Raw genomic sequence first — 24467 nt, 5'->3', positions numbered from 1 at the left:
TCAATCGCATTTATTGAGCGCTTACTGGGTGAAGAGTACTGTACTGAGCACTTGGAAAGTACATTACAGCAATAAAGTGGGACAATCCTTGCCCACGACGGGCTCAAAGCCAAATCGGGCAGAAACTCTTCACCCTCAGCTTTAGAACACTCCTCTTTAGCTCTCCTCCTCCTCCTACGTACCCACACTTCTGTTTTTCCACAATCCAGCCTGCATACTCCACTTTTCTAATGAACCTACTCTCTGTACCTCGATCTCGACTCTCCTGCTGCCGACTCACCTTCCCTCCTTCCTGGAACAACTTCCCTCTTCATATCTGACAGACCATTCATTTAATAGTATTTATTGAGCGCTTACTGTGTACAGAGCACTGGACTAAGCGCTTGGGAAGTACGAATCGGCAACATATAGAGACAGTCCCTACCCAACAACGGGCTCACAGTCTAGAAGGGGGAGACAGACAACAAAACAAAACAAGTAGACAGGTGTCAATACCATCAGAATAAATAGAATTATAGCTACATACAAATCATTAATAAAACAGAGTAATAAGTATGTACAAATATACACAAGTGCTGTGGGGAGGGGAGTGTGGCTCAGTGGAAAGAGCACGGGCGTTGGAGTCAGAGGTCATGGATTCAAATCCCGGCTCTGCCAATTGTCTGCTGCGTGACCTTGGGCAAGTCACTTAACTCCTCTGTGCCTCAGTTACCTCATCTGTAAAATGGGGATTAAGACTCTGAGCCCCCCATGGGACAACCTGATCACCTTCCCAGCACTTAGAACAGTGCTTTGCACATAGTAAACGCTTAATAAATGGCATAAAAAAGGGGGTAGGGCAGAGGGAGGGAGGGGAGGCGTTGGGGAGGGGAGGAGGAGGAGAGGAAAAGGGGCGCTCAGTCTGGGAAGGCCTCCTGGAGGTGGTGAGCTCTCAGTAGGGCTTTGAAGGGAGGAAGAGAGCTAGTTTGGCGGATGTGTGGAGGGAGGGCATTTCAGGCCAGGGGGAGGACGTGGGCCGGGGGTCGACGGCGGGACAGGCGAGAACAAGGCCCGGTGAGGAGGTTCGTGGCAGAGGAGCGGAGGGTGCGGGGTGGGCTATAGAAGGAGAGAAGGGAGGTGAGGGAGGAGGGGGTGAGGGGATGGACAGCCTTGAAGCCGAGAGGGAAGAGTTTTTGCTTGATTCATAGGTTGACAGGCAACCACTGGAGATTTTTGAGGAGGGGAGTGACCACTGATCTCCCCACCTTCAAAGCTCTGCTGAAATCATATCTCCTCCAGGAAGCCTTCCCTAACTCATCCTCCTATCCTATTTTCCCTACTTACTGCCTTTTCCATGCACTTAGTTCCACTCTCAAAAACTTAGCTACTTACCCCACCCTCAGCCCTTATTCTGTAGATGCCATGCCCTACCCACAGCGATCATCTATTCTACAAAATACCTCTTCCCCCTACTCCCCTTCTCCCTTTTCCTCACATCCTTATTCTCGGTTGTTTCCCTATCTGTATTTTATTTTAATGTCTGTCTCTCCTGGTAGGCTGTCAGTTCTCCGAGGGCAGGGTTCATGTCTAATAATAAGAATAACTGTGGTGTTTGTTAAGCGCTTACTATGTGCCAAACACTGTTCCAAGTGCTGGGGTAGATACAAGGTAATCAGGTTGTACACAGTTCTTGTCCTGATGGGACTCACAGTCTTGATCCCCGTTTTACAGATGAGATAACTGAGGCGCAAGGAAGTGAAGTGACTTGCCCAGAGCCAGGATTAGGACCAACAACCTGTGATTCCCAGACTCGTGCTCTTTCCTCTAGGCCACGCTGTCTACCAACTGTATTATCCCCCAGGCGTTGAATACAGTGCTCAGCACATAGTAAGAGCTCCCATTGATTGATTGATTGATTGATTGATTGATTGAGGCTGCCAATGCTAGCAGGCACACTGATTAGGAACTTCTACATTAGCAGACTGTGAGCCCACTGTGGGGTAGGGACCGTCTCTATATGTTGCCAACTTGTACTTTCCAAGCGCTTAGTACAGTGCTCTGCACACAGTAAGCGCTCAATAAATACGATTGAATGAATGAATAGGAAGGCTTAGCTAAAGCAACATCAGACTCTCCGACAACATCAGTGGAAAGAGCCCGGGCTTTGGAGTCAGAGGTCATGGGTTCAAATCCCTGCTCTGCCAATTGTCAGCTGTGTGACTTCAGGTAAGTCACTTCACTGCTCTGGGCCTCAGTGACCTTATCTGTAAAATGGGGATGAAGACTGCCTGTGGGACAACCTCACTTTGTAACCTCCCCAGCACTTAGAACAGTGCTTTGCACATAGTAAGCGCTTAATAAATGGCATCATCGTTATTATTAATAACAGAACAGTGCTTTGCGCATAGTAAGTGCTTAATAAATGGGGAAGCAGCGTGGCTCAGTGGAAAGAGCCCGGGCTTTGGAGTCAGAGTTCATGGGTTCGAATCCCGGCTCCGTCGCTTGTCAGCTGTGTGACTTTGGGCAAGTCACTTAACTTCTCTGTGCCTCAGTTATCTCATCTGTAAAATGAGGATTAAGATTGTGAGCTCCCCGTGGGACAACCTGATCACCTTGTAACCTCCCCAGCACTTAGAACAGTGCTTTGCACATAGTAAGCGCTTAATAAATGCCATTATTAATTAATTAATTAATCATAATTATTATTATTATCATCAACCATCCAGTCATCTTTGGATCAAAGCTGCTGACCCCATCCCCTGCTCCAAAGCCTTATTGAAAGCACATCTCCTCCAGGAGGCCCTCCCTGACTAAGCCCCTCCTTTCCTCTTCTCCCACACCCTTTGTGTCCCCCGATTCACTCCGTTTGCTCTTCCTCCCTCCCTGCCCCACAGCACTTATACTGTCTCTATATGTTGCCAACTTGTACTTCCCAAGCGCTTAGTACAGTGCTCTGCACACAGTAAGCGCTCAATAAATATAATTGATTGATTGATTGATATCTGTCATTTATTTATTTATATTAATGCCCCTTCTAGCCTGCAGGCTCGTTGTCTGTTTATTGTTGTATTGTACTCTCCCAAGCGCTTAATACAGTGCTCTGCACAAAATAAGTGCTCAATAAATGCTAATGAATGAATGAATGACTCCCGTATGCAGGCTTTTTCCCTCTGGACTGGACACTGTCCCTTTACAGGGACATAATAATAATAATGATGGTATTTGTTAAGCGCTTACTATGTGCAAAGCACTGTTCTAAGCGCTGGGGAGATACAAGGTGATCAGGTTGTCCCATGGGGGGCTCACAGTCTTAATTCCCATTTTACAGATGAGACATCTTGGTAGCAGCTAGCCTACATTTTTTCTCATGTTCCTTCTAGATTTTTTTAATGGTATTTAAGTGCTTACTGTGGGCCAGGCCCTGTACTGAGCACTGGGGTAAATACAAGACAATCGGGTTGGACACCGTCTCTTCCCCACATAGGGCTCTCAGTCTTAATCCCTATTTTACAGACGAGTGAACTGAGGCACAGAGAAGTTAAGTGACTTGTCCAGGGACACACAGTAGAGAGATAAACCCTTCCCACAATGGGCTCACAGCCACGTCAGGCAGAAACTCTTCACCCTCAACTTCAGAACGCTCAATCAGCTCTCCTCTGAGATTAGACTTTTAGACTGGGAGCCCACTGTTGGGTAGGGACTGTCTCTATATGTTGCCAACTTGTACTTCCCAAGCGCTTAGTACAGTGCTCTGCACACAGTAAGCGCTCAATAAATACAATTGATGATGATGATGATTAGAAACCAGATCCTCTGACTCTCATGCCCGTGCTCTTTCTGTGATTTCATTTATGTATACTCATGTCTGTCTCCCTCTCTGGACTGTAAAATTGTTGTGGGCCGGGAATGTGTCTGTTCACTGTTATACAAGCGCTTAGTTCAGTGCTCTGCACACAGCAGCGTTCAATACATATGATTGAATGAAACACGACTTTCTGCTGGGCAATGCTACTTCTCTAACTTCCTTTTTTCACTTCAGGCAACCCCTCCAGCCCAACAACTGCTGCAAAATTTCCCTCTCATTTCTATCCCTTGGGGGGCCTCTAGGACAAGGGTCTGGACTGACAGCGGCCTCGTTTGCCCCCAGGAGTGACCAGGTGCCCCTGACTTACCTAGCCCGAGGTCCAGGGGATGAGAAGCAGCGTGGCTCAGTAGAAAGAACACGGGCTTGGGAGTCAGAGGTCATGGGTTCTAATCCCGGCTCCACCGCTTGTCAGCTGTGTGAGTTGGTAACTTCTCTGGGCCTCATTTACCTCATCTGTCAAATAGGGGTGAAGACTGTGAGCCCCACGTGGGACAACCTGATCACCTCGTATCCTCCCCAGCGCTTAGAACAGTGCTTTGCACATAGTAAGCGCTTCACAAATACCAAAATTATTATAATTTTGAGCTGTGGATTGTACAGGCAGCACCTGGTCTTGCTCGGTTTAGCCACTGGGTGGCAGCAAACCCCTGGGCCCCAACTCTAAGTGTTCATTCATTCAATCGTAATTATTATTATTATTATTATTATTATTGTTGTTGTTATATGATATTATATTTATGATATATGATATTATTATATTGCGTGTTATGTTATATATTATATAAATATATTATATATTATAATGATATGATATGATATAATATGATATTATTATGTGGCATAATATAATAATAATAATAATGGTGACACTTGCTAAGCACTTACTATGTGCAAAGCACTGCTCCAAGCGCTGGGGAGGATACGAGGTGATCAGGTTGTCCCACGTTGGGCTCACAGGCTTCATCCCCACTCTACCGATGAGGTAACTGAGGCACAGAGAAGTGAAGTGACTTGCCCAAAGTCACACAGCTGACAACTGGCGGAGCCGGGATTAGAACCCATGACCTCTGACCCCCAAGCCCAGGCTCTTTCCACTGAGCCACGCTGCTTTCAGCGCTTACTGTGAGCCCACTGTTGGGTAGGGACCGTCTCTATATGTTGCCAACTTGTACTTCCCAAGCGCTTAGTACAGTGCTCTGCACACAGTAAGCGCTCAATAAATACGATTGAATGAATGTGTGCAGAGCACTGTACTAAGCGCTTGGAAAGTACAATTCGGCATCAGAGAGAGACAATCCCTATCCAACAACGGGCTCAACAGCCTTGTTGTACTTGGTTCTTTTTTTGTGGGGGGTGGGGGGCTTCTAGGTGCCTAACACTGTTCTAAGCGCTGGGGTAGATACAAGCTAATCAGGTTGGACACAGTCCACGTCCTTCATGGGGCTCACAATCTTGATCTCTGTTTTACAGATGAGGTGACTGAGGCATAGAGAAGTGAAGTGACTTGCCCGAGGTCACACAGCAGACGTCTGGCAGAGGCAGAATTAGAACCAACAACCCGTGACCCCACTCTTTCCTCTAGGCCATGCTGTCTACCGACTGTATTATCCCCCAGGCGTTTTTTTAATGGTAAAATCATAATAATTCTGGTATTTGTTAAGCGCTTACTGTGTGCCAGACACTGTACTATGCGCTGGGGTGGAAACAAGCAAATCGGGTTGGACCCAATCCCTGTCCCACTGTGAGCCCACTGTTGGGTAGGGACCATCTCTATGTGTGCTAACTTGTACTTCCCAAGCGCTTAGTACAGTGCTCTGCACACAGTAAGTGTTCAATAAATACGAATGAATGAATGAATGGGGCTCACAGCCTTAATCCCCATTTTATGGATGAGGACACCGAGGCACAGAGCAGTGAAGTGACCTGTCATAGCAGGCAAGTGGCGGAAACAGAATTAGAAGCCAAATCTTCTGAGTCCAAACCCATGCTTTAGCCACTTCTCCATGCTGCTGTGAAGTGCTTTCTATATGCACTGTACTAAGCGCTGGGGTAGATACAATATGATTATTACTCTATTTATTTACTCTTATCTCTCCGGTCGTTCTTTCTCAGTCTCTTTTGCAGGCTCCTCCTCCCCCTCCCATCCTCTTACTGTGGGAGTTCCCCAAGGTTCAGTGCTTGGTCCCCTTCTGTTCTCAATCTACACTCACTCCCTTGGTGACCTCATTCGCTCCCACGGCTTCAACTATCACCTCTACGCTGATGACACCCAGATCTACATCTCTGCCCCTGCTCTCTCCCCCTCCCTCCAGGCTCGCATCTCCTCCTGCCTTCAGGACATCTCCATCTGGATGTCCGCCCGCCACCTAAAGCTCAACATGTCGAAGACTGAGCTCCTTGTCTTCCCTCCCAAACCTTGTCCTCTCCCTGACTTTCCCATCTCTGTTGACGGCACTACCATCCTTCCCGTCTCACAAGCCCGCAACCTTGGTGTCATCCTCGACTCCGCTCTCTCATTCACCCCTCACATCCAAGCCGTCACCAAAACCTGCCGGTCTCAGCTCCGCAACATTGCCAAGATCCGCCCTTTCCTCTCCATCCAAACCGCTACCCTGCTCATTCAAGCTCTCATCCTATCCCGTCTGGACTACTGCACCAGCCTTCTCTCTGATCTCCCATCCTCGTGTCTCTCTCCACTTCAATCCATACTTCATGCTGCTGCCCGGATTATCTTTGTCCAGAAACGCTCTGGACATATCACTCCCCTCCTCAAAAACCTCCAATGGCTACCGATCAATCTGCGCATCAGGCAGAAACTCCTCACCCTGGGCTTCAAGGCTGTCCATCACCTCGCCCCCTCCTACCTCACCTCCCTTCTCTCCTTCTACTGCCCAGCCCGCACCCTCCGCTCCTCCACCACTAATCTCCTCACTGTACCTCGCTCTCGCCTGTCCCGCCATCGACCCCCGGCCCACGTCATCCCCCGGGCCTGGAATGCCCTCCCTCTGCCCATCCGCCAAGCTAGCTCTCTTCCTCCCTTCAAGGCCCTGCTGAGAGCTCACCTCCTCCAGGAGGCCTTCCCAGATTGAGCCCCTTCTTTCCTCTCCCCCTCGTCCCCCTCTCCATCCCCCCGCCTTACCGCCTTCCCCTCCCCACAGCACCTGTATATATGTATATATGGTTGTACATATTTATTACTCTGTTTATTTATTTATTTATTTATTTTGCTTGTACATTTCTATCCTACTTATTTTATTTTGTTGGTATGTTTGGTTCTGTTCTCTGTCTCCCCCTTTTAGACTGTGAGCCCACTATCGGGTAGGGACTGTCTCTATGTGATGCCAATTTGTACTTCCCAAGCGCTTAGTACAGTGCTCTGCACATAGTAAGCGCTCAATAAATACGATTGATTGATTGATTGATTGATTATTTATTTATTTATTTATTTATTTTACTTGTACATTTCTATCCTATTTATTTTATTTTGTTGGTATGTTTGGTTCTGTTCTCTGTCTCCCCCTTTTAGACGGTGAGCCCACTGTTGGGTAGGGACTGTCTCTATGTGTTGCCAATTTGTACTTCCCAAGCGCTTAGTACAGTGCTCTGCACATAATAAGTGCTCAATAAATACGATTGATTGATTGATTGATTGATCGATCAGGCCGAAATAGCTCAGTTGGGAGAGCATTAGACTGAAGATCTAAAGGTCCCTGGTTCGATCCCGGGTTTCGGCACATGTTATATCTTACATCTCAGCAAACCCTTATGGAACTGCATCGGCGCGCTCACAATTATTTCACTCTTTAAAACCCAAAACACTATTTATGTAAGGAATAAAGAAGGGCAGAAGGTGGCCGGCCTGGCATCCCTCTCCAATCTTTCCCCACTGTTCATGATTTTCTCTTTTCTTTTAGACTGTGAGCCCACTGTTGGGTAGGGACTGTCTCTATATGTTGCCAATTTGTACTTCCCAAGCGCTTAGTACAGTGCTCTGCACACAGTAAGCGCTCAATAAATACGATTGATGATGATGATGATCAGGTTGGACATAATCCAAGTCCCACATGGGGTTCAGTCTAAATCCCCACTTTACAGAGTGCTGTTTCTTTCCCCAGATAATTATGATGGCATTTACTAAGCGCTTACTATGTGCAAAGCACTGTTCTAAGCCCTGGGGAGGTTACAAGGTGATCAGGTTGTCCCCCGGGGGGCTCACAGTCTTAATCCCCATTTTACAGGTGAGGGAACTGAGGCCCAGAGCAGTGAAGTGACTTACCCAGAGTCACCCAGCTGACAATTGGCAGAGCCGGGATTTGAACCCAGGACCCCTGACTCTAAAGCCCGGGCTCTTTCCACTGAGCCACGCTGCTTCTCCCAGATCTAAGGTAGAAACCCCGGCCCCCCCAAGGGAAACTAGACTGATCTGGGGGTGACACCAATTCATACCCCTCCTTGGAGTTTCTTACTTTGTTAGGATTCCTCCCTCTTTCTCCCTCTCATTCGTTCGTTCAGTCGCATTTATTGAGCGCTGACTGTGTGCAGAGCACTGTACTAAGCGCTTGGAAAGTACAATACAGCAATTAAGAGAGGTGATCGCTGCCCCCGGGGGTTTACAATCTAGAGATGGGGAGACAGGCATCAAAACAAGTAAACAGGCATTGATATAAATAGAATTATAGATATCTATATATAGATATATATAGATATCTATAATTCTATTTATATATATATATATATACATGGGGCTGGGGGGAGAGCAAAGCGAGCTACTCAAGGTGACGGGGAAGGGAGGGGGAGCTGTGGAAGGTGGCTTATTGAAGCAGAGTGGCCCAGTGGATAGAGCAAGGGCCTAGGAATCAGAAGGATCTGAGTTCTAATTCTGACTCCGCCACTCTCTTGCTCAGCACAGTGCTCTGCACACAGTAAGTGCTCCATAAATACGATTGAATGAATGAATGAATAACCCCCGCCCCACCTCCTTTCCCTCCCCACAGCACTTGTATAGATATTTGTACAGATTTAGTACTCTATTTTACTTGTACATATTTACTATTCTATTTATTTTGTTAATGATGTGCATATAGCTTTAATTCTATTTGTTCTGACGATTTTGACACCTGTCTACATGTTTTGTCTTGTTGTCTGTCTCCCCCTTCTAGACTGTGAGCCCGCTGTTGGGTAGGGACCGTCTCTACGTGTTGCTGACTTGTACTTCCCAAGCGCTTAGTACAGTGCTCTGCACAAAGTAAGCGCTCAATAAATACGATTGAATGAATGAAGAATGAATGATCTTGTGCAAGTCATTTATAACTTCTGTGCCTCAGTTACCTCATCTGTATAACGGACTGTGAGCCCCACGTGAGAAGCAGTGTGGCTCAGTGGAAAGAGAACGGGCTTTGGAGTCAGAGGTCATGGGTTCAAACCCTGGCTCCGCCAATTGTCAGCTGTGTGACTTTGGGCAAGTCACTTCACTTCTCTGTGCCTCAGTTACCTCATCTGTAAAATGGGGATTAAGACTGTGAGCCCCCCGAGGGACAACCTGATCACCTTGTAACCTACCCAGCGCTTAGAACAGTGCTTTGCACATAGGAAGCACTTAATAAATGCCATCATTATTATTATTATGGACTGTGAACCACCTAATTACTCTGTATGTACCCCAGAGTTTAGTGCAGTGCCTGGTACATAGTAAGCGCTTAACAAATGCCATAGTACAGTGCTCTGCACACACTAAGTGCTCAATAAATATGATTGAATGAATTGAATAAAACAAACAAAACTGAGGCCACCTAATTACTCTGTATGTACCCCAGAGTTTAGTACAGTGCCTGGTACATAGTAAGCGCTTAACGAATGCCATAGTACAGTGCTCTGCACACACTAAGCGCTCAATAAATACGATTGAATGAATTGAATAAAACAAGCAAAACTGAGGCGCAGAAAAGACTTGCCCAAGGTCACTTAGCAGACAAGTGACAGAGTCAGGATTAGAACCCGGGTCCTTCTGACCTCCAGGTCTGTGCTCTATCCACTAGGCCAGGGCCGCTTCTCAGCACCCCTGCAATTTTGGAGATCATTCGGAAATGATTTCAAGATCTCAGTGGTGAAACTAGGGTCGTGCCGAGGGAAACGGCTTCGAGGACGTTCCGGGAGACAGGGACAGCCCGGGATGCCCTGTGTCGGTAGCATCATCATCATCAATCGTATTTATTGAGCGCTTACAATGTGCAGAGCACTGTACTAAGCGCTTGGGAAGTACAAATTGGCAACATATAGAGACAGTCCCTACCCAACAGTGGGCTCACAGTCTAAAAGGGGGAGACAGAGAACAAAACCAAACATACTAACAAAATAAAATAAATAGAATAGATATGTACAAATAAAATAAATAAATAAATAAATAGAGTAATAAATATGTACAAACATATATACATATATACAGGAAGCAGGTAACAGAGAGGAAGTTCACAAGGCCATAGCAACCTAAAGCAATCCATCAATCAATCGATCGCATTTATTAAGCACTTTCCGTGTGCAGAGGACTGTACTAAGCGTTTGGGAAAGAACAATGTTACCGAGTTGTTAAAGTTCCCTGCCCACAGTGAGCTGACAGTCTAGTCGGGGAGACGGACATTAACATTGATATAAATAAATACAAATTATGAGAAGCATTGAGGCCTAGTGGGTAGAACACAGGCCTGGGGATCAGAAGGACCTGCGTTCTAATCCAGATCCACCACTTGCCTGTTGTGTGACCTTGGGCAAGTGGTTTTACGTCTCTGTGCTTCGGTTACCTCATCTGTGAAATGGGGATTGAGACTGCAAGCCCCACGTGGGGCAGGGACCGCGTCCGACCCCAGCACTTAGTGCAGGGTCTGGCACGTAGAAAGCGCTTAACAAATACTGTTTAAAGAAACAAAAGGAGAAAAATTGAGTTGAGCGGACACATTAAGCTGGAAATCATGGCGGGGTGGGGAGAGGCAGGGGGAGGTGGCCACTGAACCACTTCCCTCTCCATTGCTGGCAGGGCCGGGACAGAAGATTTCCGAGTGAGTGATTCTGTGAAAGTCTGGGGGCGTCAGTGGGGAAGTGAGAGGGTGAGAGTAGGAGGGTGGTTGTGAGAGTGAGAGGAGTGGGGGAATAGGCCCTATCTCGTGGAAAGACCGCCGGCTTGGGAGTCAGAGGAGCTGGGTTCTAATCCTGCCTCCACCTTTACCTGTGGCATGACCCCGGGCAAGTCACTTCTCTCCTCTGTTCCTCATTTCCCTCATCGGCAAAAAAGGGATTCAACCCCAGATGCTCCCTCCTATTGAGATTGAGAGCCTCATGTTACACTTGATCAATCAATCAATCAATCGTATTCATTGAGCGCTTACTGTGTGCAGAGCACCGTACTAAGCGCTTGGGAAGTACAAGTTGGCAACATATAGAGACGGTCCCTACCCAACAGTGGGCTCACAGTCTAAAAGGGGGAGACAGAGAACAAAACCAAACATACTAACAAAATAAAATAAATAGAATAGATATGTACAAGTAAAATAAATAGAGTAATAAATATGTACAAACATATATACAGGTGCTGTGGGGAAGGGAAGGAGGTAAGATGAGGGGGATGGGGAGGGGGACGAGGGGGAAAAGAAGGAAGGGGTTCAGTCTGGGAAGGCCTCCTGGAGGAGGTGAGCACCTCGTAACCTCTCCAGCGCTTAGAACAGTGCTTTGCACAGAGTAAGCGCTTAATAAATGCCATCATTATTATCTCCCTCCACACACTCCCGGCCCCTACTTTCCCGCTGCACCCCATGACTCCGGCCGTAGCCCTCCTTGCCGAGGTTCCATGCATCTCCTCAGGCGAATAGCTTGTATCTACTCCTGCACTTTGTAATAATAATAATAATAATAATAATGATGATGGCATTTGTTAAGCGCTTACTCTGTGCCAAGCACTGTTGGGATTACAAGGTGATCAGGTTGTCCCATGTGGGGCTCACAGTCTTAATCCCCATTTTACAGATGAGGTAACTGAGGCCCAGAGAAGTTAAGTGACCTGCCCAAAGTCACACAGCTGACAAGTGGCGGACCTGGGATTAGAACCCATGACTCTAACTCCCAAGCCCGGGCTCTTTCCACAGAGCCACGCTGCTTCTCTAAGTGCTTGGCACCTAGTAAGCGCTCAGCAAATGCTTCAATTATTATGAGCACAGGAGCAAGAAGAGGGCACAAATTTTCGGGGAGATGTGGATTGGGAGCGGTTGAGCAAGTCTGGAAGTTCAGCTCAGAGAAGAGCAGGAGGGTTTTCTTCCCCCCGTGGCTCTGTGGATTATTCCCCCATGGCGGTAGGATCTCATTTTCTCTCGCTGTTCCCTTTCCTTATCCCCGTCTCTCTCCCCTTATCCCCTGTCTCTAGTGGATAGAGCACAGGCCTGGGCGTCAGAATAATAATAATAATAATAATGGCATTTATTAAGCGCTTACTATGTGCAAAGCACTGTTTTAAGCACTGGGCCAGAAGGACATAGGTTCTAAATCCCAGTTCTGCAACTTATCTGCTGTAATAATAATAATAATTACAGTGTTTGTTAAGCGCTTACTATGTGCCAAGCACTCTTCTAAGCGCTGGGGTAAATACAGGGTAATCAGGTTGTCCCACATGGTGCTCACACTTTTAATCCCCATTTTGCAAATGAGGTAACTGAGGCATGGAGAAATGACGTGACTTGCCAAAGGTCACACAGCAGACAAGTGGCAGAGCCAGAATTAGAACCCATGCCCTCTGACTCCCAAGCCCAGGTGACCTTGGGCAAGTCACTTCACTTCTCTGTGCCTCAGTTACCTCCTCTGTAAAATGAGGATTGAGCCCATGAGCCCCACGTGGCTCACAGAGCTTGTATCCACCCCAGCGCTTAGTACAATGCCTGACATATAGTAAATGCTTAACAAATCTGAATATTATTATTATGGAGCTTATTGGTGACCTCTGGGTGACCTAGGTGACCCGGGGCCCCTGGATGGATTGCGGGTATCCCCCTGGGGAGTCTCAGGAGCAGGGTTTCAGAGGCAGTGGAAGAAGGAGAGTGGGGGAAGGAGGGGCAGAGCTGGAGGCTGGAGCTGTAGTATTTGTCAAGTGCTTACTATGCCAGGCACTGTACTAAGCACCCGGGTGGATACAAGCCAAGCTGGTTGGACCTGCCCCTGTCCCACGTGGTGCTCAAAGTCTTAATCCCCCTTTTAGAGATGAGGTAACTGAGGCCCAGAGAAATGAATAATAATAACTGTGGCATCTGTTAAAGCGCTTATTTTGTGCCAGGCACTGTACTAAGCGCTGGGGTGGATACAAGCAAATCGGGTTGGCTCAGTCCCTGTCCCACGTGGGGCTCACAGTCTTAATCCCCATTTTACAGATGAGGTAACTTGACTCACCCAAGGGCACACAGCAGACAAGCAGCAGAGCCAGGATTAGAACCCAGGACCTTCTGATTCCCAGGCCGTGTTCTATCCACTAGGCTATGCTGCTCGTGTAGAGGGTGAGGGCTAACCAGAGCTGGTGCAGGGAATGTCTGCTAATTCTGTTGTAATATACGCCCCCAAGCACTTAGTACAGTGCTCTGTACATAGTAAGTGTCCAATAAATGCCACTGATTGATTGATTGATTGCCTCTGCCACCAAGGGATGATTTGCAAAGCTTAGAACAGTGCTTTGCACATAGTAAGCGCTTAACAAATGCCATCATTATTTTTATTAGTATTGATGTCCAGGGCAGCAGTGGGCAAGGCATGGCTTGCATCACTGGTGATATTTATTGAGCCCTTACCGCAGGAAAATACGAACAACAGAGTTGTCAAACACATTCGCTGTCCCAAGGAGCTTACAGTCTAGAGGGACTAGGGTTCATTCATTCGATCGTATTTATTGAGCGCTTACTTTGTGCAAAGCACTGTATTAAGTGCTTGGGAGAGTATAATATAACAACAAGCAGACCCATTCCTGCCCACAAGGAGTTCACAGTCTAGAGGGGATTTCTGTTAAACACCTGCTAGTTCTGTGTTCTTGAACAGCTCTAAGTTGTTGATTCGACTATAACTTGAAGGATTCTTCAATTAATATTAAGCTCTCAGTGCAGTGCCCTGCACATAGTAAGTACTCAGTAAATACCGTTGATGATTTGGCTCCTGCCACACATTGGCTCAGTGAGTTAAAAGAATAGGCAATAATAATAATGGCTTACTATGTGCAAAGCACTGTTCTAAGTGCTGGGGAGGTTACAAAGTAATCAAGTTGTCCCACGTGGGGCTCACAGTCTTAATCCCTGTTTTACAGATGAGGTAACTGAGGCACAGAGAAGTTAAGTAACTTGCCCAAAGTCACACAGCTAATTGGCAGAGCCAGGATTTGAACCGATGACCTCTGTCTCCAAAGCCCATTCTCTTTACACTGAGCCACACTGCTTCTCTGAGATCTCTTTCATTCATTCATTGTCGTATTTATTGAGCGCTCATTGCGTGCAGAGCTCTGTACTAAGCATGAACTACAATGTTGGGGCCTCTGTCAATTTAGCTGTACAATTATTTCTGCCAAAAGGCGTGTTTTCATTCTGCAATTTAAACCAAACCTAATGGAATCTGTTAAGCACTTGCTAGGTGTTGAGACCTGCACATAGCGAGTTGTAAAACACGTTCCCTGCCCACAAAAAGCTTACAGTCTAGAGGGGGAAACAAAGATTAAAATTAATTACAGCTTGTACATAAATGCCTTAGGGCTGAGGTTGGTGGGGTGAATATCAAATGCTTAAAGGGAACAGATCTAAGTGTATAGGCAACACAGAAGGGAGAAGAGGGTAGGAGAAATGAGGGCTTAGTCGGGGAAAGCTTCTTGGAGGCGATGTGATTTTAAGGGGGGGTTTGAAAGTGGGAGAGTGGTGGTCCATTATATGGGGGCGATCCAGGCCAGAGGAAGGACGGGGGCAAGGGAGAGAGATAGAAGAGATCCAGAAACAATGAGTAGGTTGTAGTTGGAGGAGCGAAGTGTTTGGACTGGCACACTGACAACGTTGGCAACTTAAGACTCTGCTTTTCTAGTCCCAGGGCCCCACTGCTCTGTCAAATACATCTTTGTCTTTTTTTATCATCTTTGATTTTTTAATGTTCCGCCTTCCCTAAGAGTCCATCGCCCACTTTTCTTCTTAGTTGTAAACGTCTTGAGGGCCAGTGACCCAGTCTAATTCTCATCAATGTATTTTTTCCCAGCATCCTTTGACCATGAACCCTGAGCCGAACAGGGCCTGCCTCGGATCTAATTATCTTGTGTAATAATGATGGCATTTATTAAGTGCTTACTATGTGCAAAGCACTGTTCTAAGCGCTGGGGAGGTTACACGGTGATCTGGTTGTCCCACATGGGGCTCACAGTCCCATTTTGCAGATGAGGTAACTGAGGCACAGAGAAGTGAAGTGACTTGCCCAAAGTCACACAGCTGACAATTGGCGGAGCTGGGATTTGAACCCATGACCTCTGACTCCAAAGCCCATGCTCTTTCCACCGAACCACACTGCTTCTCTAACCATGATGCTTATCTTGTATCTACCCTAGTGCCTACCTCAGAGTTTGGGACATGAGAAGCAGCACGCTATGGTGGGATAGAGCCCGGGCCTGGGATTCAGAAGGTCATGAGTTCTAATCCCGGCTCTCTTACTTGTCCTGCTGTGTGACCTGGGGCAATTCACTTCACTTCTCTGTGCCTCAGTTCCCTCATCTGTAAAATGGGGATTGAGACTGTGAGCCTTATTTGAGACAGGGACTGTGTCCAACCCGATTTGCTTGTATCCACCCCAGCGCTTAGTACAGTGCCTGGCACGCATTAAGCGATTAACAAATACCATAATTGTTATTAGAAAGTACATAAGTAAGCGCTTAACAAATACCATCATTATTATTATTAGGAAGTAATTAATATCACCATCCTCCCTGCAGTATTCTGCCCACAAGAAGCACGTGATAAACACTAATTGCCAGAATTACTACCAGGTGACCCCCCCCCCCCATTCATTACCATGGCGAAATGAACTCTTTGGCAAGTATTTAAAATTCATTGTTTAAAAGAAACTGATTGTAAGCCGCGATAATTGCTTTCGCATGATAATTGTCAGCGATAAAACACAAATACAATAGCTCCCTCCCAGTTTTAGCTTTAAAACGCTGGAAAGAAGCCACACTAGGCTTTTTCACCTTTCTCTGCCTTCTTGGATTTTAACTCAGTGTGATAGAAGCCAAACAGAATTTCTTTTTAAATGGTATTTCTTAAGTGCTCACTGTGGGCCAGGCCCTGGGATGGATACAGTCTCTGTCCCACGTGGGGCTCACAGTCTTAATTCCCATTTTACAGAGGAGGTGACATGGAAGTGGATTGGAGGTGGAAAAAGGCCTATGGCATAGGGATTAGAAATTAGGAATTTAGACTAGATTTATGAACGTCTTCCGACTCTATTATACTGTACTATCCCAAGTGCTGCTAAGCACTCAATAAATACCATTGAAAGGGATTTAAAATGAATTGTAAGAGCTGTCTACCATATTCTATGGGAGTTTGGCTTTTGTTTCTGAAATAGTAAGTGGGCTAAATCCCAGAGGGTCCTCAAACAGGACTTGATGATGATAATGGTGGCATTTGTTAAGCGCTAACTACGTACCAAGCACTGTTCTAAGCACTGGGGTAGATACAAGGTAATCAGGTTGTCCTAGGTGGGGCTCACAATCTTAATCCCCATTTTACAGATGAGGTAACAGACACAGAAAAGAGAAGCAGCGTGACTCAGTGGAAAGAGCCTGGGCTTGGGAATCAGAGGTCATGGGTTCCAATCCAGGCTCCGCTGCTTGTCAGTTGTGTGACTTTGGGCAAGTCACTTGACTTCTCTGTGCCTCAGTTACCTCATCTGTAAAATGGGGGTGAAGACTGTGAGCCCCACATGGGACAACCTGATCACCTTGTATCCACCCCAGCACTTAGAATAGTGTTTTGCACATAGCAAGCGCTTAACAAATGCCATTATTATTATTATGTGACTTGCCCCAAGTCACACAGCTGATAAGGGGCAGAGCCTGGATTTGAACCCATGGCCTCTGACTCCCAAGCCCGTGCTCTATAGATCTCACTTGGATCTATACCCTTTGAGCACTCAATATTTACCCCATCCTGAACCCCTCAGCATTTACGTATTTACAAATAGAATTATATCTATATGCACATCAACAAAATAAACAGAATAGTAAATCTGTACAAATCAAATAGAGTAATAAATCGGTACAAACATATATACAGATGTTGTGGAGAGGGGAAGGAGGTGGGGCGGGAGGGATGGGGAGGAAGAGAGGAAAAAAGTTAGGAGCCCCTTCCTTCCTCTCCCCCTCGTCCCCCTCTCCATCCCCCCCCCCCCGTCTTACCTCCTTCCCTTCCCCACAGCACCTGTATATATATATATATATATATACGTTTGTACATATTTATTACTCTACTTATTTATTTATTTTACTTGTACATATCTATTCTATTTATTTTATTTTGTTAATATGTTTGGTTTTGTTCTTTGTCTCCCCCTTCTAGACTGTGAGCCAACTGTTGGGTAGGGACTGTCTCTATATGTTGCCAACTTGTACTTCCCAAGCGCTTAGTACAGTGCTCTGCACACAGTAAGCGCTCAATAAATATGATTGATTGATTGATTGATTGATTTACGTACATATCCATAATTCATTTTTATGTCTGTCTCCCCCTCTAGACTGCAAGTTGCTTGTGGACAGGGAACGTGTCTACCAACTCTGATGTATTGTACTATCCTTAGCGCTTAGTACAGTGCTCTGCACATGGTAAACACTCAATAACTACCGACTGATTGATTGTCTCGATTTGAGTCTTGCATTCTTTTCATTTGTATCTCTGATTAAAATATTGTTAGCAGATGTGCATAATCAAAGTTTTACCGTTCTTCCAAGGACTCAGGCCTAGTTCTTTTTAGGATTCTGGAAGGATTTCATGATTCCCTTATGCGGTTTGAAAGCCCGGTTTGGTGAAGGACTCTGCTGGCTTCTCAGTCTAAGTACTTCAGCAAAGTGGTCTCTAGCATTGTCTCAGAAAACAATCAAGCCCAATATTTACACATTTGTCCATTGTACTTGAAGAAAACGCCACAGACACCATGAAGATGTGTGTGGTTGGAAACGTGCACACTCGAAGGATGACTACTGGCTACCCTACTGTCCATCATCAACGGCTTTCGCTCCCAACATGCTCCGTGTCTTAAAGGATTGCGAGGGATTGAAACAGTCCATCAGTCGGTGATATTTATTTAGGACTCACTGTAAGCATTTGGAAAAGTGCAGTGAAATAAGTAGACATGATCCCCGCTCTCAAGGAGGATCATTCCAGATGGGGGAGACAGACTCTAAAATAAAGTACAGATAGAAGGAAGTATTAACAGGAAGTAATAATGGGAGTGTGCGAGTACTCAAGTGCTTAGTTGGCATGAAAGTGCTAAACTGGCAGTTGTGATTAATAGCAGTCGGAGAATGAGAGATCAAGCAGGGAAGCCTTCCTGGAGGAGATGGGCTTTCAGAGGGCTTTGAAGATGGGGAAAACAGCGGTCTTCTAGATGTGAAAGGGTGCAGAGTCCTAGGAAGGAAGGGTGGGAATAAGAGGTCAGTTGTGGGAGAGATGAGAAAGAGGAACAGAGAGTGTGTTGGATTAAAAGGAACAAAGTGTGCAAACTGGAGCGTCCAGGGAGAGGAGTGAGGATTCGTAGAGGGGAGAGAGCTTGACTGAATGTCTCGAAGAAAGAGTTGCTGCTTGATGCAGAGATGGACGAACAACCATTACAGGGTTTTGAGGAGGAGGGAGATGAGTTCCAAATGATATTTAAGAAAAATGACCAGGGAACAGAATAAATTATGGGCTGGAGAGGGGAGAGTCAGGAGGCAGGGAGGTCAGCGAGGAGCCTGATGCATTAGTCAAGACAGAATATGACAGGTGCCTGAATTATTCATTCATTCATTCAATCACTTACTGAGTGCTTACTGTGTGCGGAGCACTGGACTAAGGGCTTGGAAAGTACAATTTAGCAACAAATAGAGACAATCCCTGCCCACAGTGGGCTCACAGTCTAGAAGGGGAGAGGCAGACAACGCAACAGGTATACAGGCTTCATCAATAAAAACAAATAAAATTATAGATGTATACACATCATTAATAAAATAAATAGAATAATAAATATGTACATATATATACTCAAGTGCTGTGGGACGGGGAGGGAGGTAGAACAGAGGGAGGGAGTTGGGGTGATGGGGGGGGAGCAGAGGAAAAGGGGGGCTTAGTCTGGCAAGGCCTCCTGGAGGAGGTGAGCTTTTAGTAGGGCTTTGAAGGGGAGAAGTGTGCTAGTTTGGTGGATGTGAGGAGGGAGGGCATTCCAGACCAGAGGTAGGATGTGGGCCAGGGGTCGACGGCAGGACAGGTGAGAACGAGGCCCAGTGAGGAGGTTAGTGGCAGAGGAGTGGAGGGTGCGGGCTGGGATGTAGGAGAGAAGGGAGGTGAGGTAGGAGGGGGCAAAGTGATGGAGAGCCTTGAAGCCGAGAGTGAGGAGTTTTTGCTTGATACGCAGGTTGATAGGCTACCACTGGAGATTTTTGGGAGTGGGGTGACATGCCCAGAATTTTTCTTTAGAAAGATAATCCGGGCAGCAGAATGAAGTATAGACTAAAGTGGAGAGAAACAGGAGGTTGGGAGATGAGAAAGGATGCTGATGCAGTAATCCAGTCGGGATATGATGAGTGATTGTACCAGCGTGACTGAATTAGCATGCTGGCCTTTTGTATGAAGAGGAAGGGGAGGATCCTGGAAATGAGGTGGAGAAAGACCTCCTCTCCTCTCCTGCTTGACCTATCCTCTCTATCTTACAAGCATTGTCTTCAAGTCCCTCGCCCATATAACCCACATATTCAATCTCTCACCAAGTCCTATAGGTGCTACCATCATAACACCAAGCACAGGTTTGGGAGTCAGAGGATGTGGGTTCCAATCCTGGCTCCACCATTTTTCTGCTGTGTGACCTTGGGCGAGTCAATTAACTTCTCTGTGCCTCAGTTACCTCATCTATAAAATGGGGATTAAAAGTGTGAGTCCCAGTGGGACAACTTGATTACCTTGCATCTACCCCCAGCGCCTAGAACAGTGCTTGGCACATCATAAGCGCTTAACAAAAGCCATCATTATTATTATTGTTAGAACATTGCTAAAATCTGCCTTTACTGCATCAGCCTCCTCCTGACCTCCCAGGCTCCTGTCTCTCCCCACTCCAGTCCATACTTCACTCTGCTGCCCAGATCATTTTCCCAAAAAAAGTTCACTCTGCATCTCCCCACTCCTCAAGAGCTACTCGTGGTTGTTCATCCATTTCTACATCAATCCGAAACTCCTTACCATTGGCTTTAAAACACTTAATCAGCTTGCCCCCTCACTGAGAAGCAGCATGGTTTAGTGGAAAGAGCCCGGGCTTGGGAGTCAGAAGTGGTGGGTTCTAATCCCGGCTCCTCCACTTATCACCTGTGTGACTTTGGGCAAGTCACTTCACTTCTCTGTGCCTCAGTTACTTCATCTGTCAAATGGGGATGAAGACTGTGAGCCCCACGTTGGACAACCTGATCACCTTGTATCTACCCAGTGCTTAGAACAGTGCCTGGCACATAGTAAACGCTTAGCAAATACCATCGTTATTATCTCCTACTATAGCCCAGCCTGCACTTAGCTCCTCTAATAACAGTTTGTTCACTGTGCCCTGATTCATTCATTCATTCAATCGTATTTATTGAGCATTTACTGTGTGCAGAGCTCTGTACTAAGCGCTTGGGAAGTACAAGTTGGCATCTTGCTGTTGACCCCTTTCCCACATCTTTCCTCTGGCCTGGAACTCCCTCCCCTTCCCTACAAGCAAGACCACCCCTCTCCCCACCTTCAAAGCCTTATTAAGGTCACACCTCCTCCAAGAAGCCTTCCCCAATGAAGCCCTCTCTTCCCCAGCTTCTTCTCTCTTTTGCATCATCTATGAACTTGGATCTGTACTCTTTGGGCAACTGATATTCACCCCACCCTCAGCCCTACAGCACTTATGTACATATCCGTAAATTATATATTTATATTCATGCCCGTCTCCCTGTCTTAGACCATAAGCTCATTCTGGACAGTGAATGTACCGATCACTTAACTTCTCTGTGCCTCCGTTACCTCATCTGTAAAATGGGGATTAAAACTGTGAGCCCCTTGTGGGACAACCTGATCAACTTGTATCCTCCCCAGCACTTGGAACAACGCTTTGCACATAGTAAGTGCTTAACAAATGCCATTGTTATTATTATTATCAACTTTGTTATATTGTAACACTCAGTAAACAGTAAGCACTCAATAAATACGATTGAATGAATGAATGTTCTACTCACTCAAGTGCTTAGTAGTGCTTTATTGACTGATCTGTCCCTTAAATCTGACTGAGCAATCAAATCAATGGCCATTATTTATTTATTTATGGTATTTGTTAAGTGCTTACTATATAATAATAATAATGATGGCATTTATTAAGCGCTTACTATGTGCAAAGCACTGTTCTAAGCACTGAGGCAGTTACAAGGTGATCAGGTTGTCCCACATGGGGCTCACAGTCTTCATCCCCATTTTACAGATGAGGTAACTGAGGCACAGAGAAGTTAAGTGACTTGCCCAAGTCACACAACTGACAAATGGTGGAGCCGGGATTTGAACCCATGACCTCTGACTCCAAAGCCCGGGCTCTTCAAATGGGGATGAACACTGTGAGCCCCACGTGGGACAACCTGATCACCTTGTAACCTCCCCAGCGCTTAGAACAGCGCTTTGCTCATAGTAAGCACTTAATAAAATGCCATTATTATTAAAGCTGAGTACATGCTTACAGGTGAAGACTCAAATGCATAGGTAAAGTAATATGGAGGTGAATAAGGTGCGGAAATGAGGGAAGACTTCCTGGAGGAGTTGTGATTTTAGTTCAGCTTTGAAGACGGGAAAAGCAGTGGTCTGTTGGATGTGAGGGGAGGAGGAAGGGCAGGAGGAAGAAGTCAAGAGGGAGAGAGATGAGCACGAGGCACAGTAAGTAGGTTGGCAACAGAGGAACAAGTGTAGGAGATGAGCTGTAGTAGGAGAGGTGTGAGGAGAGGTAGAGGGGGAGAGAGCTGATTGAGTACCTTCAAGCCATTGATTAGGAGTTTCTGCTTGATGTGGAGATGGACGGGCAACCAGCGAAGGTTTTGAGGAGCGAAGAGACCTGCAGAATGTTTTAGAGAAATCATATGGGCAGCAGAGAGGAAAGGCTGGCGGCAGGGAGGGTTAGCAAAGAAACTAATGCAGGAGTTGAGTCAGGATACGACAAATGCTTGAACCAGTTTCGTGGCAGTGTGGATGGAGATGAAGGGGATAGAGCTTTGAGACGCTGTGAAGGGAGGGCTGACAGGATTTGGTGGCTGCCTGAATATGCAAGTTGAGGGAGAGATGAGTTGTGAAACAGCAAGGTTGTGAATTTGAGAGACAGGGAGGATTGTGGATCAGGTTGGTCTCGATAGTGAGAGGAAGTTGTGGGGAGGAGAAACTCTGGGCAGGAAGATGAGGAATTGAATTTTGGATACGTTAGATTTGCGGTGACAACGGGGCATCCAAGTAAAGATGTCTGGAAGGCAGGAGGGAATGAGAGACTGCAGGGATGAGGCAGGGTATGGAGTTGTAAATTTGGTAGTCGACAGCATAGAGATGGTACTTCAAGCCTTGGAAGCAGATGAGTTTTCCAAGGGAGTGGGTAGAAGTGGAGAATAGAAGAGGACCCAGAATTAAGCCTGAGGGACTCCCACAATTAGAGGGTGAGAGGCAGAGGAGGAGCTAGTGAGACTGAGTGGGAATGGCCAGAGAGATAGGGAGGAAGTTGAGTTCGGGGAAGAAGGCAAAGTTGAGGTTGTGGATTTATGCTTCAAGATAATGGTAAGAGGTAAGATAATGGTCTGGGATAAATAGTGGGGGTCAGAAGATTGGAAGTCTTTATGGGGAAAGAGGACAGTTCTCTGGGGAAAAGGTGTACAGGAGAGAAAGAAGGTGAGGAGGTTGTCATTGAAAAGTGAGATTTTAAAGCAGGTGAGGTTGTTGTACAATGATTACCAAAACAACTTGTAGCTTTACATTTCTATCCTACTTATCCTACTTATTTTATTTTGTTGGTATGTTTGGTTCTGTTCTCTGTCTCCCCCTTTTAGACTGTGAGCCCACTGTTGGGTAGGGACTGTCTCTATGTGATGCCAATTTGTACTTCCCAAGCGCTTAGTACAGTGCTCTGCACATAGTAAGCGCTCAATAAATACGATTGATTGATTGATTGATTGTAGGTAGTGAGGAAAAACTGGTATAAGGCAAACAAACATTTTCTCCGGGTTAATTAGGAAGAACCGGAGGATTTAGAAAAAGGGGCACAAACTAGCCAGCTGGAAGAAACATTGTTTGAGGCAGGCAGAAAAATGGTATCATTAGGTTGCAGGGATGGAAAATGGGACCGCCTTTCGATCTTTCTTAGGGGAAGGTCTGAAATGATGAAACCTGGACAGGGAATCAAGGAAGTGCTGAGCAACTGTCCCCCAGCACTTCATGTAGAGGAATGTGAAAGTTCTGGGGAGAGGAGGGTAATTGAACTCCTGTAGGCTAGGTAGCTTGCAATGGATTTCCTTTTATAGTGTTCTCTGGAAAAGAAATGCTACATACTTTGAGCACGTTTTATATTCAGACAGGTTATTATGACCCACCGGGGGTGTGGATGTTTCCAGGTGAAAAAAAGACCCAAGCTTGCAGCTGAGAGGAAAGAAAAATTGGAAATATCCAGAAGGGTGTGTACAATCTTCAAATTAACAAGCAGCCCTCTAGAAAAGGGGGGTGGGGGGGAGAAACAGACGAACCGCAAATGAACAGTTTGTTTTGGGGGGGGGGTCTAATTGGAAAGCAAGGTGCTGATGCACTAGGTGAGGGAAATTCCTGGGTGCTCTCCTGAAAACAGCCTGGGTCCTGGGAAGGGGCAAACGTGAGGTTTTTTTTGTTGCTTTTTTTCCCAGGGAGGTTTGCTGGGGTGGTGGAGGGGAAAAAATGGGAGCAGGGGCCTGGAAAATATCCTGACATCTTCCCAGTGACCCTTGCAGCTTTTCTGGATGGGAGGAGAGCTATGGGGGACTCCAGCACGTCACATGATTTTATGGAGTCTTTTTCCAATAATCAGTGCTCCAGGGTTGTGTTAGGAGGAGAATAATAATAATAATGGCATTTATTAAGCACTTACTATGTGCAAAGCACTGTTCTAAGCACTGGAGCCCTAGGAAAGAAGACCCACTCTTTTCTAAAAGTTACAAGAATTGTGGTATTTGTTAAGTGCTTCCCATCTGCCAAACATTGTACTTTGTGCTGGGGTAGATAGAAGATAATCAGGTTGGACACAGTCCCTGTCCCACATGAGGCTCCCCAGTCTGCCCCGGCGGATAAAAGGACAAGGGCTAAACTGTCAAGGGAGTTAATACCAAACATACAAGAGGAAGGTTTAT

The 24467-nt window shown here is 46.2% G+C and overlaps 1 non-coding gene across 1 annotated transcript; it reads left to right on the top strand.

Annotated features, from left to right (window-relative positions):
- The first annotated feature begins 7505 nt into the window (after positions 1-7505).
- TRNAF-GAA lies at positions 7506-7578 on the top strand. Its single transcript has one exon. It is a non-coding gene; the product is annotated as a tRNA-Phe (tRNA).
- The last annotated feature ends 16889 nt before the right edge of the window (positions 7579-24467 follow it).

Source organism: Tachyglossus aculeatus, chromosome 22 (genome assembly GCF_015852505.1).
Source record: "Tachyglossus aculeatus isolate mTacAcu1 chromosome 22, mTacAcu1.pri, whole genome shotgun sequence".
In the NCBI taxonomy this organism is placed as follows: domain Eukaryota; kingdom Metazoa; phylum Chordata; class Mammalia; order Monotremata; family Tachyglossidae; genus Tachyglossus; species Tachyglossus aculeatus.
The sequence above is the reverse complement of the archived record's forward strand: the minus strand, read 5'-3'. Positions and strand labels throughout refer to the sequence as shown.